Genomic DNA, 13616 nt, shown 5'->3' on the forward strand with positions numbered 1-13616 from the left:
TAGCCCTATTCCTCCCATTTCACCTCCTTACTTATCCCTCCTCTTATATCCCTCTCTTCTCCCACCAGCTCAATCCACGGTTCTCTCCTAATAATTTAATCCTAGTTTTCCACTCCACAACCGCCCCCAGAAGCTTGATCCACATTTCTCTCTCTCTCTCTGTCTTAAGTTCTATTCCTTCCCCCACAGCTGATTCCCTGATCTTCTCTCCTCCTTGGCACCTCAGAAAATACATGTCCCAAGGTTGAAAGGACTGGTGCAAGAGAACTGGAACTCAGCCCTGGGACGGAATGTGTCATCTGCACTAAAGTAGGGGGCTGCACCAAGTTTCAACATTTTTTGAAGAGGTTTGGCTTAATTTTATCTAGATGATGTTAAGTTTTCCACTTGCTTCAGCAACTTGGTTGAGATTTCTTGCTCCATTGGGAGGACCAGTTCTGGAACAACCAGGAATTTATGGAAATTTTGGAATTTATCATGGCTGAGATGGTAAACGAGACTGCAAGAACTACTGCATGGGAAAATCAGATGCTGAAGGAGTGAGGCATAAGTATATACAGGTTACTCACCAATTCAAACAAAAGAGCGCACATCACAGCAATACTCCACGGGCTTCACTGGCTTCCCATAAAATACAGGATCACCTTTAAAACACTAATGATGATTCACAAGGACATCCACGGCATCGCCCACCTCAAACTAAGCTCTCAACTTCGCACTCAAACATCGGCCAGACCAATCAGAAACACCTATAAAGGATCCCTATACGCACCCCCGACCAAAACCACCTTAAGAAAACGCGCTATCTCCACAGCCGGGCCCAGCCTTTGGAAATCGCTACCACCCGAGCTTCGCCAAGAACCCTCTCTCCAAATTTTTAAGAAACACCTCAAAACATGGCTCTTTAGACAAGCCTTCCCAGATTCTCAACATTATTCGGACACTGGTCAAAAGACTTAACAGGCTACCAGGGAACCTCCAGACTTAAGACACATCAGGACTCTAAAGAGATACTTGCCCATCCATTACTTCCTTAACATAGTCCTCCGATCATGACTCTATGCCCCACTTCCTTCCCCCTCCCTCCTCCCCCTTCCCTCCATCCTCCAGCCAAATTCTCATTGCTACCCCATGCCTTAAAGCCCCTGCCACGCCCTACCCATGATGCAGTCCCATAATGATACTCCATTAAACGTATTATTGTATGTTACGCCCACAGCCGCCCCAGTTGCTGCGGCTCTATATGTTATGTTATTATGTGGCTCTATTTATTATGTTATTCTCTGACAAATTATTTTACTGTTGCCTGTTATTGTTGACTTGTTATTGTTGACTTGTTCTATGTGCATTGCACAAATGTTCAATTGCTCAAATGTTCTATGTAACCCTATAGCCGCGACTGTTCTGTTCTATGGAAACCGATATGATTTGATATTTTGTTCAAGAATGTCGGTATAGAAAAATTCTAAATAAATAAATAAAATAAATATATACACTCATGCTGATTGGTTCAGAAGAAGTATTCATTCGTTATCCAGTTGCTTTATGCCTGACTGTAATTATCATAAATGTTTTGTTGCAACAATAAAAGAGGATGTTTGAACCTTATTCAAGAGCAAGCTGCTATTATTGAAAAGTGTTGCGCTTGATGATCACAGGAAGGGACAACTGAAGGAGTCACTCTAAGATTCCTTTGACACAGGTATTATTTTTGTACTAAGAAGAACCCATTCCAACTGACAGTAAGCTAGGGGACAGAGTGTCCTGCTTATAAAATGGCATCCCAAATAGAAGTCAGGGTGCATTTCATACAGCAGAGGCCTTTAGCAGCCTTTTTGAGTAATTTTGATGTTTCTAGACTGTGATGAAAACTGTTACCCATTAACTTTAGTGGATAAGATGGTCTCTATGAAGTGAAACGCAGGAATATTTTCCCGCCAAAAGAAGTGGCGAGCACCCTTTCTGTTGGGCGTGTGCGGATCCAAAGCCCATGATGAGGAAGCAGAGGAAGAGCTTGCCTGCGACTTGGTGAAGATGACAGGTGAATGTTAACAGCCAATCAACTTGATAAGTGTGCCGTTCGGATTATAAAGTGGTGTCTTCAGACAGTCTGGATTGAAAATCAGAGCAAACATGCGCCAGTAACCTGCAGGATTTAAGACCCCCAAAATCCTGAGAATTGCCCTGGTGTGTGATACATCAAATCAGTGAAGGTTTCCAGAATGCACCTGGAGAATGCCTGATTTGTCAGCCAAAATGCAAAGGAGTAGCAATTTATTTATTAGTTTTTTCATACCGATATTCGAGTGGACATCATATCGGTTTACATAAAACTGCAGAGAAATACAATAAAACGGGGGGGGGGGGGGGGGGGAGGAGAGATAGGCCAGCGATGAAAAATAAGCTCTGAGAAAGAGTAGTGAAGAATAAAAGGACAGAAAATAACAAGTGAACAATAGCTCGTGGTAGATGAACGGTTGTCCAATGGCTAACAATAAGCACTACCTACAACTTTACAGTAAGTAACAAACAATATACAAAATTAGCACTGAGTACAGAGCAATATACATATATATATATATACAAAAATTAGCACTGTGTACAGAGTAGCAATATACATATATATATATACACAATATATACAAAAATTAGCACTGTGTACAGAGTAGCAAAGGAAACAGCACTCAAAGAAAGGCAATTAGGCTTTAAGAAGCAAAGTCCTGCTTGGCCTGGAGGAAAATCATGTGGTCATTTAGATATGGGGCAGATTTTAAAATGCATGCGCGGCCTACTTTTGTGCGCGCTACTCGGCACGCACAAATGTACACCCGATAGTGCACCTTGCGCACGCCGAGCCCTCAGGGAGACCAGCTGGCTTTCCCCCCCCCTACCTTCCCTTCCCCTACCTGTCCCGCCCCCCAGCCCGAAACCCCCCTGTACCTATATTTCACAAGTTACGCCTACCAGAGGCACGATCCCTGGCCCAGAGGCCTTACAGAGGCATCTGGCCACGCCCCTGCCCCACCCCCAGACCACTCTGCCCATTTTTTCAAGCCCCGGGATTTACATCTCGGGGCTTTATGCGCACCACCAGGCCTTTTGAAAATAGTCCCAGCATGCGTAACCCCCCTACGCACGTAAATCCTTCTGGAGTTACGTGCGTAGGACTTTTAAAATCTGCCTTATAGTGTACAGATTGCTGCCTATGCAGTCTTTCCCCTGGATTTTTTTTGATGGTGTGGCAGCTGCCATAGGTCACATGTCCAGGAGCAGAGCACAGTGGAGAGAGAAGAGTCGGCAAAGGCCCAGTTGTGGTTTGTACCTCGCTTAGACTTTTTTAAATATAAGCATATCCTAAATAATGTAAGTAATTATAGAGCAGACTGGTTTTTGCTTTTTTTTCTGGGAAAATAAAAGGTGCCTGTACTCACATGCAAGGCCTTCCTTAGACTTGGGATGGGAAGAGGCAACCACCCAGGTTCCCACCCTGTGCAACTGGCTGCAGATATTACACCCAGCACCTAAAACACCACAACACCTCCTACTGGGAAATCAGAACAAGCTGGACTGCTTATAGATCACTACACAGAAACAAACTACCTCACCTTAATCACACAGTCAAAAGATAGACAGACCCTCACCAAATACAAAATAAGTGACCAGAAATTACAAACAGAAATATACAGTCAAAAATTGAACTGAAAACCCCAAGAAGCCAAGCTCTGTGTGCAGGACAATATTGGAGAAATAGAAACAGAAATGCTTTTCCTTCTCTACCATGCAAAATACAAAGATATTAGAGCTGTTGCACATCCATATTCCCAAAGCTGACATATTCAAATTACTAAATCAAAAGGGAAAGGCTTTCATTTTCTATATTTGCTGTCTGGACATTTTTTTAAATATTTTATTTATAAAACAGCCAAATGCAGAATGATACAAATAATACCAATGCAGACCCCAATTAGATGCAAGAAATAAACAGCTCACATGAGTTCCATTATAATTCCCTCTTGGCTTTCATATGTCTGGATGTTTTGAACCTTAACATACTAAAAACTCATCTGCTGGACACTCAATATACAATAACTTCCAACTCACTAAACAATGTCCAATAATCTCCTTAAATGTTTATTTTTTTTTTTTTTTAAACATTGAAAACTCTGATTTATGGATATGCTTATTAATCAGCTAATCACAAAATATTTTTAAAGATGAAGGTGGAATGTTTCATAAACTTTCAAACACATTACTACATTGCAATGTCTTGATTGATTTTTAATGATGAACTATCCACCTCCATCCTTGAAAGTCTTTTTTTTTGTGTGTATGAAATGTGCGCTGTGAATATTAAAATCTTGATGAATTTTTACAAGAGTGTTAGAGCAGTTTAACACTCTTGTAGACCAGTGAGCGTTTTGAGAGCGTCAGATTCAGGCTGGTGAAAATGGAGAAATAAAGAGAAGCACATTTGCTCAGCTATTTGGATTAAAAATATCGATTCAATTCAAGAGAGTTGGGGAAGAGTGACTTGAAGCAGTCTAATATCTGTTTAAGAAGACGCCATCAGCAGCTTTATAGAATGTTTGAAGTCCGAAAAACTCCAGCGTAAGATAAGTAATTCCGACTATCTATTAAAGCAGGCCTTGTCGGGTGGATTATAAATGTAATGTTTATAAGTCGGTATTGCATTAGTATACGGATGACAACACAGATATAAAGACTTTTAATCAAAATTAAACTGGTCTAACACTCTTGTAAAAATTCATCAAGATTTTAATATTCACAGTGCACATTTCATACACAAAAAAAAAGACTTTCAAGGATGGAGGTGGCTAGTTCATGATTAAAAGTCAATCAAGACATTGCAATGTAGTAACGTGTTTGAAAGTTTATGAAACATTCCACCTTCACCTTTAAAAATTTTTTGTGATTAGCTGATCAATAGGAATATCCATAAATCAGTTTTCAATGTTTAAAAAACATAATAATAATAATAATAATAATAAACATTTAAGGAGATTATTGGACATTGTTTAGTGAGTTGGAAGTTATTGAACCTTAACATAACACCCCCCCCCCCTCAGAACAACAATGGAGGTTCAGCAGCTTAAACATAAGACCTCCCTTCTCCCCCCACAAAAGAATAAGGATGGGGGGGCTCAGTGACCCCCAACGTATGACCTCTCTCACACACGCACATACACACAGACCATGATGGGAGCTCGGAGACCAAATATAACACTTCCCACCCCTCATACTATTTTGTCCTCTCCTCCCTCGACCCCCTGGGGTCCTCTGAGCAGCTGTAGTGGGTGGAAGGAGCACTTGTCCGGAAGCAGGGAAGGATCTCTTTCTACTCCTCTCTTCACCTCTTCCAGGCAATAGTACAGTGGTTAATACTGGATGGGTGGCCAATGGTCTTCTTTGATCCAACGTCTCCTCCTCCCAGGAATGAATGAGGATTCATTCCTTCAGTGACCTTCATAGGTCCATGGGTCTCTCAGGGTGAGAGGCTCTTACTCTCCTTTGAGATGGTAGCAATGAGTCCCTGTGCTCTTAGGAACTCAGGCATACAGTAAACATTTCCAGAATGAGGAAAGAAGGGTGGGTAGAACAAAAGGGTTAAAAGCTAGAATTCTTAAAATGGGAGAGAGATGCCTTTTCTTCTAGTCAGTATGCCCCCCGTTTCTTGCTAAGAAATGCAAAAGGTTCTTTTTCCAAAGCAAAACCAGAAGCCAGGAGCCAGCACAGTAGCATGCTTTCTCTAGAAAGGGTAACTCACAATCCACACCTCTAAAATTGTGGCCTTTGGTTTTTATAGGCCCGGACTCCACCATTACATTCTCCCACACGGGGGAGCTAGAACTCAACTAAACACAACTCTTTTCACTACACACTTAATTGGTATGCTCATTTAGTAGAGACTCGGTAATTCTCTCTACACTGGAAAGAGAAAAAGGTCATCTTTTCCTCAGCTAAAGAGGCAGAGAAATTTCTGAGCCTCCATTTCCCAGAAGACCCGCCTATTGCAGCAGGAAATCTTAAAAGGGCTGACAGCACCTTCAGAGTACTCTTCAGCCTAGAGCAGCCTGTACTTTGAAAGCACTGGCTTCCTTTCCAAATGAAGATGAAAATCTCAATTAGTCTGCCTGAATTGTTCCTGGCAGCAGAGATATTAAGCTCTTTTCCTCTTTTCTGGCTTGGCTTGGTGTCAAGCTCAATGAGATTGGTAAAGCATTGCCTGCCCTTCTGAGATGTGTAGACCCCCTTGGAGGTGTTTTTTTCTATCAGCAGAGTTTTCCCACTTACAGGCCGATACAGTACAGTGCGCTCCGGCGGAGTACACTGTTAACCCGCGATTACTTTCAGAAATTAGCGCCTACCCAAAGGTAGGCGTTAATTTCTCTGGGCACCAGGAGAGTGCACAGAAAAGCAGTAAAAACTGCTTTTCTGTGCACCCTCCGACTTAATATCATGGCGATATTAAGTCGGAAGTCCCAAAAGTTAAAAAAAAAGTAAAAAAAAAAAAAATTTGAAATTGGCCCACGGCTCGCGGGTTGAAAACCGGACGCTAAATTTTGCCGGAGCCCAGTTTGCAAACCCATGGCTGTCATGGGTTTGAGAACCGACGCTGGCAAAATTGAGCGTCGGCTGTCAAACCCGCTGACAGCCGCCGCTCCCATCCAAAAAAAGGCGCTAGGGATGTGCTAGTGTCCCTAGCGCCTCTTTTTGCCATGGGCCCTCATTTGAATACAGAATCGCGCGCACAGGAGAGTGGCCTGTGCACACGCCGGGAGAGCGGGTGTTTTGCTGGTCTGAATTTCTCGTTTACTATTTAAAATATTCTTTATTCTGCTCTATTTTTCTGAATATTTTGAGCAGAACTGGCACTCACATCCCATAAGGCGGGGGGGGGTGTTGCATATTGGGGTAGGAGTGGAAATTTTGTCATATTCTTTATATTCATCATTTGTGCTTGTTCTCTTGGATATTTCTGCAGCATTCGATACAATTGATCACACCGTTAAAATCCTTGGGAATATCCAGTACTCTTTTATCCTGGTTTACTTAAAGTGGGTTCACACACATCATCTTCGGTTTCCTTTAACTCTGTGTACCCAAGTCTCTGCATTGTCTGCTGCCTTATTCAATATCTATGTGACTCTTTTATGCCGCTTATTAGCTGGTCTTGGGGTGCACTATAAACTCTATGCTGACGATACCCAGTTTTTCTTTCCTTGTACTACATCCTAGAATCTATCTGAAGAATTTTTCACACACTGCCTCTTTTCCATTAAAATTGGCTCAATCATAATAAACTTGCACAAAATTTAAATAAAACCAAAATTATGACTCTATCCTGATTTCCAGTGACTGATATTCCTGAAGAAATTACCTTAAAAAAATCATAAAATTAGAATGTCCAGGGGTGCACGTAACCTTGGGGTTTTAATTCATCCTGCACTTTCCATGATCAATCACTTAACTGCCGAAACACAATCCTCTTTTCACAAGCTTAGATTATTACATCACCTGAAGCTGTTACTCGATCTCAATGATTTCCACACCATTTTGCAATCTCTTCTTTTTTCTGGTATCGGTTATTGCAATTCTCTTCTGATAGGACTTCCAAAGTATACCACACGTCCCCTTCAAATCATTCAAAATGCTGCCGCATGGCTACTAACAGGAAGTCCTTTTCACGACCTTATCACTCCAATTTTACAATCTCTGCACTGGCTTCCAATTCCTTACCATATTCAATACAAACAAATAATCATTATGCACTCACTGATTAACAATGAGTTCCGGCATGTACATTCACCATGGCTGGGAGCAATTATGAAAATTCATACTCCCCTAGAGCTCTTTCATCCTCTGGGTCAAAATTTACTTGACATTCCATCCCCTAGAGCAGTGCACCTCGATGAAACCAGAGAATGGGCTTTTTCGTTAGCAGGCCCCTTTCTCTGGAATTCCCTCCCTAAGGAAATAAGATCTGTGAAGCAGTACAAAATGTTTAAGTCAGCACTTAAGACCTATTTGTTCAAAAAAGCATATGAACACTGAAACAGTCCATCTTACCTCGAGAGGCATGTCCTACTATCTGCGACTTGAGATCAATTCTTTATTTTTATTTGTTATTTTAATTTTCGCTATGTGTTATACCGATTGTGAATGCGCAGTTGTACCCCACCCTGAACGTAGGAAGGGCGAGTAATAAATATTTTAAAATAAAATAAATGTGTGTGATTAAGAGGAATGAGCTTGAAGCAGGAGCTAATATGTTCTTTGGCATTTACTCCAGGGGGAATTCTGCACAAAAAATAATTAAAATTCTGCTAACAAATTTTTAAAATCTGCGTACAAAAATTTTAATTCTGCAAAATTCTGCAAACTTTATATTACCCCAACTCCTGGTGCGGGTTGCTATCTGTTGAGGCCATAAAAATATTTGTTGTTCTCGTGGGAACAGATACCTTCCCAGGCTAGCTTGATCTCTGACTCTTCCCTCCAAGGCCTGGGTTTTTGGTCGAATGGGGGAAGGGTGACTCCCAAAGGCCCCAAGTGCTAAAAGTGACTCCAGTGTATCCTTTAATTCTTCTCCTGGGGCAACCAATGTATGTCTGCCCCACAGTGTGCTGGGTGTGCCAAAGAAAGACTGGAGTCACTGTATTAGCATCCAAAGACATTTTTACTGATAAAAATGATGAAACTAGCACAATCTTCCAGTGTCATTCATCAAAATGCATTATGGCATTAAGGCAAGTGAAAAGAATTGTAACGTATGGCACGGTGGTGGTGGGGGAGATAGGGAGAGCCTCTGGGGAGGGTCGCACTGTGTGCACCTATTTATATCTCTACAGACAGAGACAGGATGGAGGCGGTCCAGAGAAGGGCGACCAAAAAGGTGGAGGTCTTCATCGAATGACTTATGAGGAGAGATTGAAGAATCTAAATATGTACACCCTGGAGGAAAGGAGGAGCAGGGGTGATATGATTCAAACTTTCAGATACTTGAAAGGTTTTAATGATCCAAAGATGACAAACCTTTTCAGTTGCAAAAAAATCAGCAGAACCAGGGGTCACGATTTAAAACTCCAGGTAGGAAGACTCAGAACCAATGTCAGGAAGTATTTCTTCATGGAGAGGGTGGTGGATACCTGGAATGCCCTTCCAGAGGAAGTGGTGAAGACCAAAACTGTGAAGGATTTCAAAGGGGCGTGGGATAAACGCTGTGGATCCATAAAGTCTAAAGGATGTGAATGAAGAGAAGAGACAAGGGGGTGGCTTGCTTGCGGGAATGACAGCTACTACCTGGAGATTAATATCCTTATTCAATAAACATACACACAGTTAATGTGACTCCAACATTGCTCTATGCTTCAACGGCAAGAGGAAATGTGGAAAAAAGGATTTGCATCCACAAAACAGCAGGGGAGTAGCTTGCTTGTTACGGCGGTTACTACCCCAAACCAAATAAGCCTGATACTTCACTTTCAATGCACATCCAGCATAGCTCTCTGCTAAAAGGAAACAGAGAGTAGGACTAAATGGTCAATTTTCTCAGTGGAAAAGGGTAAACAGTGGAGTGCCTCAGGGATCTGTACTTGGACCGGTGCTTTTCAATATATATATATAAATGATCTGGAAAGGAATTTGCGGATGATACAAAATTATTCAGTTAAATCACAAGCAGACTGTGATACATTACAGGAGGACCTTGCAAGACTGGAAGATTGGGCATCCAAATGGCAGATGAAATTTAATGTGGACAAGTGCAAGGTGTTGCATATAGGGAAAAATAACCCTTGCTGTGCTTACACGATGTTAGGTTCCATATTAGGAGCTACCACCCAAGAAAGAGATCTAGGCGTCATAGTAGATAATACATTGAAATCGTCGGCTCAGTGTGCTGCAGCAGTCAAAAAAGCAAATAGAATGTTAGGAATTATTAGGAAGGGAATGGTTAATAAAACAGAAAATGTCATAATGCCTCTGTATCGCTCCATGGTGAGACCGCACCTTTAATACTGTGTACAATTCTGGTCGCCGCATCTCAAAAAAGATATAGTTGCGATGGAGAAGGTACAGAGAAGGGCAACCAAAATGATAAAGGGGATGGAACAGCTCCCCTATGAGGAAAGGCTGAAGAGGTTAGGGCTTTTCAGCTTGGAGAAGAGACGGCTGAGGGGGGATATAATAGAGGTCTTTAAGATCATGAGAGGTCTTGAACGAGTAGATGTGACTCAGTTATTTACACTTTCGAATAATAGAAGGACTAGGGGGCATTCCATGAAGTTAGCAAGTAGCACATTTAAGACTAATTGGAGAAAAAAGTTTTTCACTCAACGCACAATTAAGCTCTGGAATTTGTTGCCAGAGGATGTGGTTAGTGCAGTTAGTGTAGCTGGGTTCAAAAAAGGTTTGGATAAGTTCTTGGAAGAGAAGTCCACTAACTGCTATTAATCGTTTACTTAGGGAATAGCCACTGTTATTAATTGCATCAGTAGCATGGGATCTTCTAGGTGTTTGGGTAATTGCCAGGTTCTTGTGGCCTGGTTTGGCCTCTGTTGGAAACAGGATGCTGGGCTTGATGGACCCTTGGTCTGACCCAGCATGGCAATTTCTTATGTTCTTATGTTCTTCAATGGCAGGGAAAATGAAGAAAAGATGATTTATATTCAGTATCAACCAACAAGGAATGAATTACATAGTTTGGGTAAACAAATAAGCATGGGTGTAGCTTGCTTGTTACAGCGGTTACTACCCCGAATCAATTAAGGCTAATACTTCACTTGGAATACTTGTTACGGCGGTTACTACCCCAAACCAAATAAGCCTGATACTTCACTTTCAATGCACATTCAGCATAGCTCTCTGCTTCAACGGCAGAGAGAATGAAGAAAAGATGATTTATATTCAGCATCAACCAACAAGGAATGAATTACTTAGTCTGGGTAAACAAATAAGCATGGGTGTAGCTAGCTTGTTACGGCGGCTACTACCCTGAATCAATTAAGTATGATACTGCACTTGGAATACATATCCAGCACAGCTCACTGCTTCAACAACAGGGAGGAATGAAGTAAAGAGGATTTATATTCAGACAACCAACAAGGACTGAATTGCACAGGCAGGGTAAACAAACGGGAGTAGCTTGCTTATTACGGCGGTTACTACCCCAAACCAATTAGCTAGATACTTCACTTAGATGCAGCTCCAGCACTGCTGTCTGCATCGATGGTGGGGGTGGAAGGGAATTGGAACCAAAAAGTTACCAATAAGGGCCCTGACCTCAGCAGTCAGAGTAACAGATAAGTATGAAAACAAATAGGTGTGTAAGCTTGCTGGGCAGACTGGATGGGCCATTCGATCTTCTTCTGCCGTCACTTCTATGTTTCTATGTTACAGGAGGACCATCTAATAGGTCGAGGTGAGGTGTCAGTGGTGGTTTAGGGTTTAGGGGCCAGTTTTGCATGTAGAGTGAGATGTATGAACAGCCCAGTACACCTCGATGAAGATTTGAGGTAATTTGGAGTGAGATGAAATTTCTCTCACTTTAGCTTGATGGACTCTTTTGAAACTACTGATGTGACGTGGTAATTCTAAACTTTCCCTGAACACTGCGTTATTAAAACTTTTTGATGAATCTGTGAGCTAATTCGCAGCAGCACAATGATTTCTCTTGTTACAATTTCCTCCTCAATCTCTGCAGGAAGGTCAAAACGCCAGCCAGGGGAAATCCTACCCTCCAAGGCTTGGAAAAGTGGGGTCCCCAGGTGGGCAGGGTGTCCCTTTTGGTTGGCAGAACCACCCCTTTCAACTGGCAAGGATATTTTATTGCAATCTTTGTATAGTCTTTGATGGCGCGCCATCTCCCGACCCGGGGACTGTTCCGAAGGCCTCGGCCGTGCCCCCAGCACACCCCCGGGCCGGCACCACACCCCTGACACGCCCCCCGGAACGCCCCCCTAGCGAAGTTCCGGGACTTACGCGCATCCCAGGGCTCGGCGCATACAGGGGTATTTTAAAAGGGTTATGTGCGTACCTTATGCACGTAACCCTTTTAAAATCTACCCCTAACTGCACTAACCTGGCAACAAATTCCAGAGTTTAATTGTGCATTGAGTGACAAAGAATTTTCTCCAATTAGTTTTAAATGTGCTACTTGCTAACTTCATGGAATGACCCCTAGTCCTTCTATTATCCGAAAGTGTAAATAACCGATTTATATCTACCCATTTTAGACCTCTCATGATTTTAATGACCTCTATCATATCCCCCCTCAGGCATCTCTTCTCCAAGCTGAACAGCCCTAACCTCTTTCGCCTTTCCTCATAGGGGAGCTGTTCCATCCCCTTTATCATTTTGGTCGCCCTTCTCTGTACCTTCTCCAGTTTAACTATATCTTTTTTGAGATGCAGTGACCAGAACTGTATATACTATTAGTTTACACACTATTGTTTACCCACTATTAGTATCAAGCTAATTTAGTTCAGGGATGATTTGGAAGATTTGTTGCAATTTTGTTCAGAATAGAATGCAGATTTGATTCATTTGTGAAAGTTCAGACATTTTCTCTATGAGGCAAGTTGATCACCAGACTCATAGGAGCACTGCAAACAATCACAGATTACCCAAGCCTCAGCAACTACTTCATCAACCATCCGGACTTCAGGGAAATTCATCTAAAGCATTCAACAATTATGTGAGATTAAACTAAGAACTTATACTAATATTCTAACCAGAATTTAGAAAGGAATTTTGAAACCTCAATTCGCTATCATCCCGATGAACCCAGAAAAAAATAACTACACCTCCTTGAAATGCAATAAATAATGGGGCTGATTTTTTCTAAGTCAGCCGCATTATTTTATTTGCATGAGATTGTGTATGCATTATCTGTTTTTCATGCAATAGGCAATTTTATTCATGCAATTGCATGCAAATTAGCTAATTTTAATAGGGGGTGAATATTTAGCCAAAAAAATGCTCAATATCGTGAATATCATGTGATTTTGCAGTGATATGGCTATAATCACGTAATAAATGCTGTTTAACACACATCAGAGCCTTATCGCAGCTTAGTAAATCTATCCTTAAGTTTGAAAGAATTAACTCCCTTCGTCAATGATTCACAATCATCAGTTCAAAAAGGTTAAATCAATTGCTAGTGTAAGGGACATCCAAAGTTGCTCCTTACTAATAGTGTTGCCAGTTACTAGTATGGTGGCAGTGGCCTGATGTCAGTGTAGGTAGGTATATCTGTGAGTCTTGGCACTCCCCAGTGGGAGGTGTCTTAGGTTTAATAAAATTCCTGTGCCCATGTGAGCGCAGGGGGAGCTGAGAGTGCTTTTGCAAAAGGAAAGTGCTGGAGGTGATCAGTGCCTCTCTCACTGGGGAGGTGATGGTGGGGTTTTCCCCTCCACAGGAAAATGACCTGCAGTTGGGCGCCTCTCTTGCTCAGAGAGGTGCTGGAGAAGGAGTGTTCTTGTCTATGGAAGGTGGCTGGTGCCCAAGGATGGGGGTCCTTCCTGGTCCTTCAGAAAAGGAAGAGGTCTTGGGGTTCAAGAGAGTGGATTCCTGAGAAAGGTTTCTGAGAAAGTGTT

This window comes from Rhinatrema bivittatum, chromosome 3 (assembly GCF_901001135.1).
Source record: "Rhinatrema bivittatum chromosome 3, aRhiBiv1.1, whole genome shotgun sequence".
In the NCBI taxonomy this organism is placed as follows: Eukaryota; Metazoa; Chordata; class Amphibia; order Gymnophiona; family Rhinatrematidae; genus Rhinatrema; species Rhinatrema bivittatum.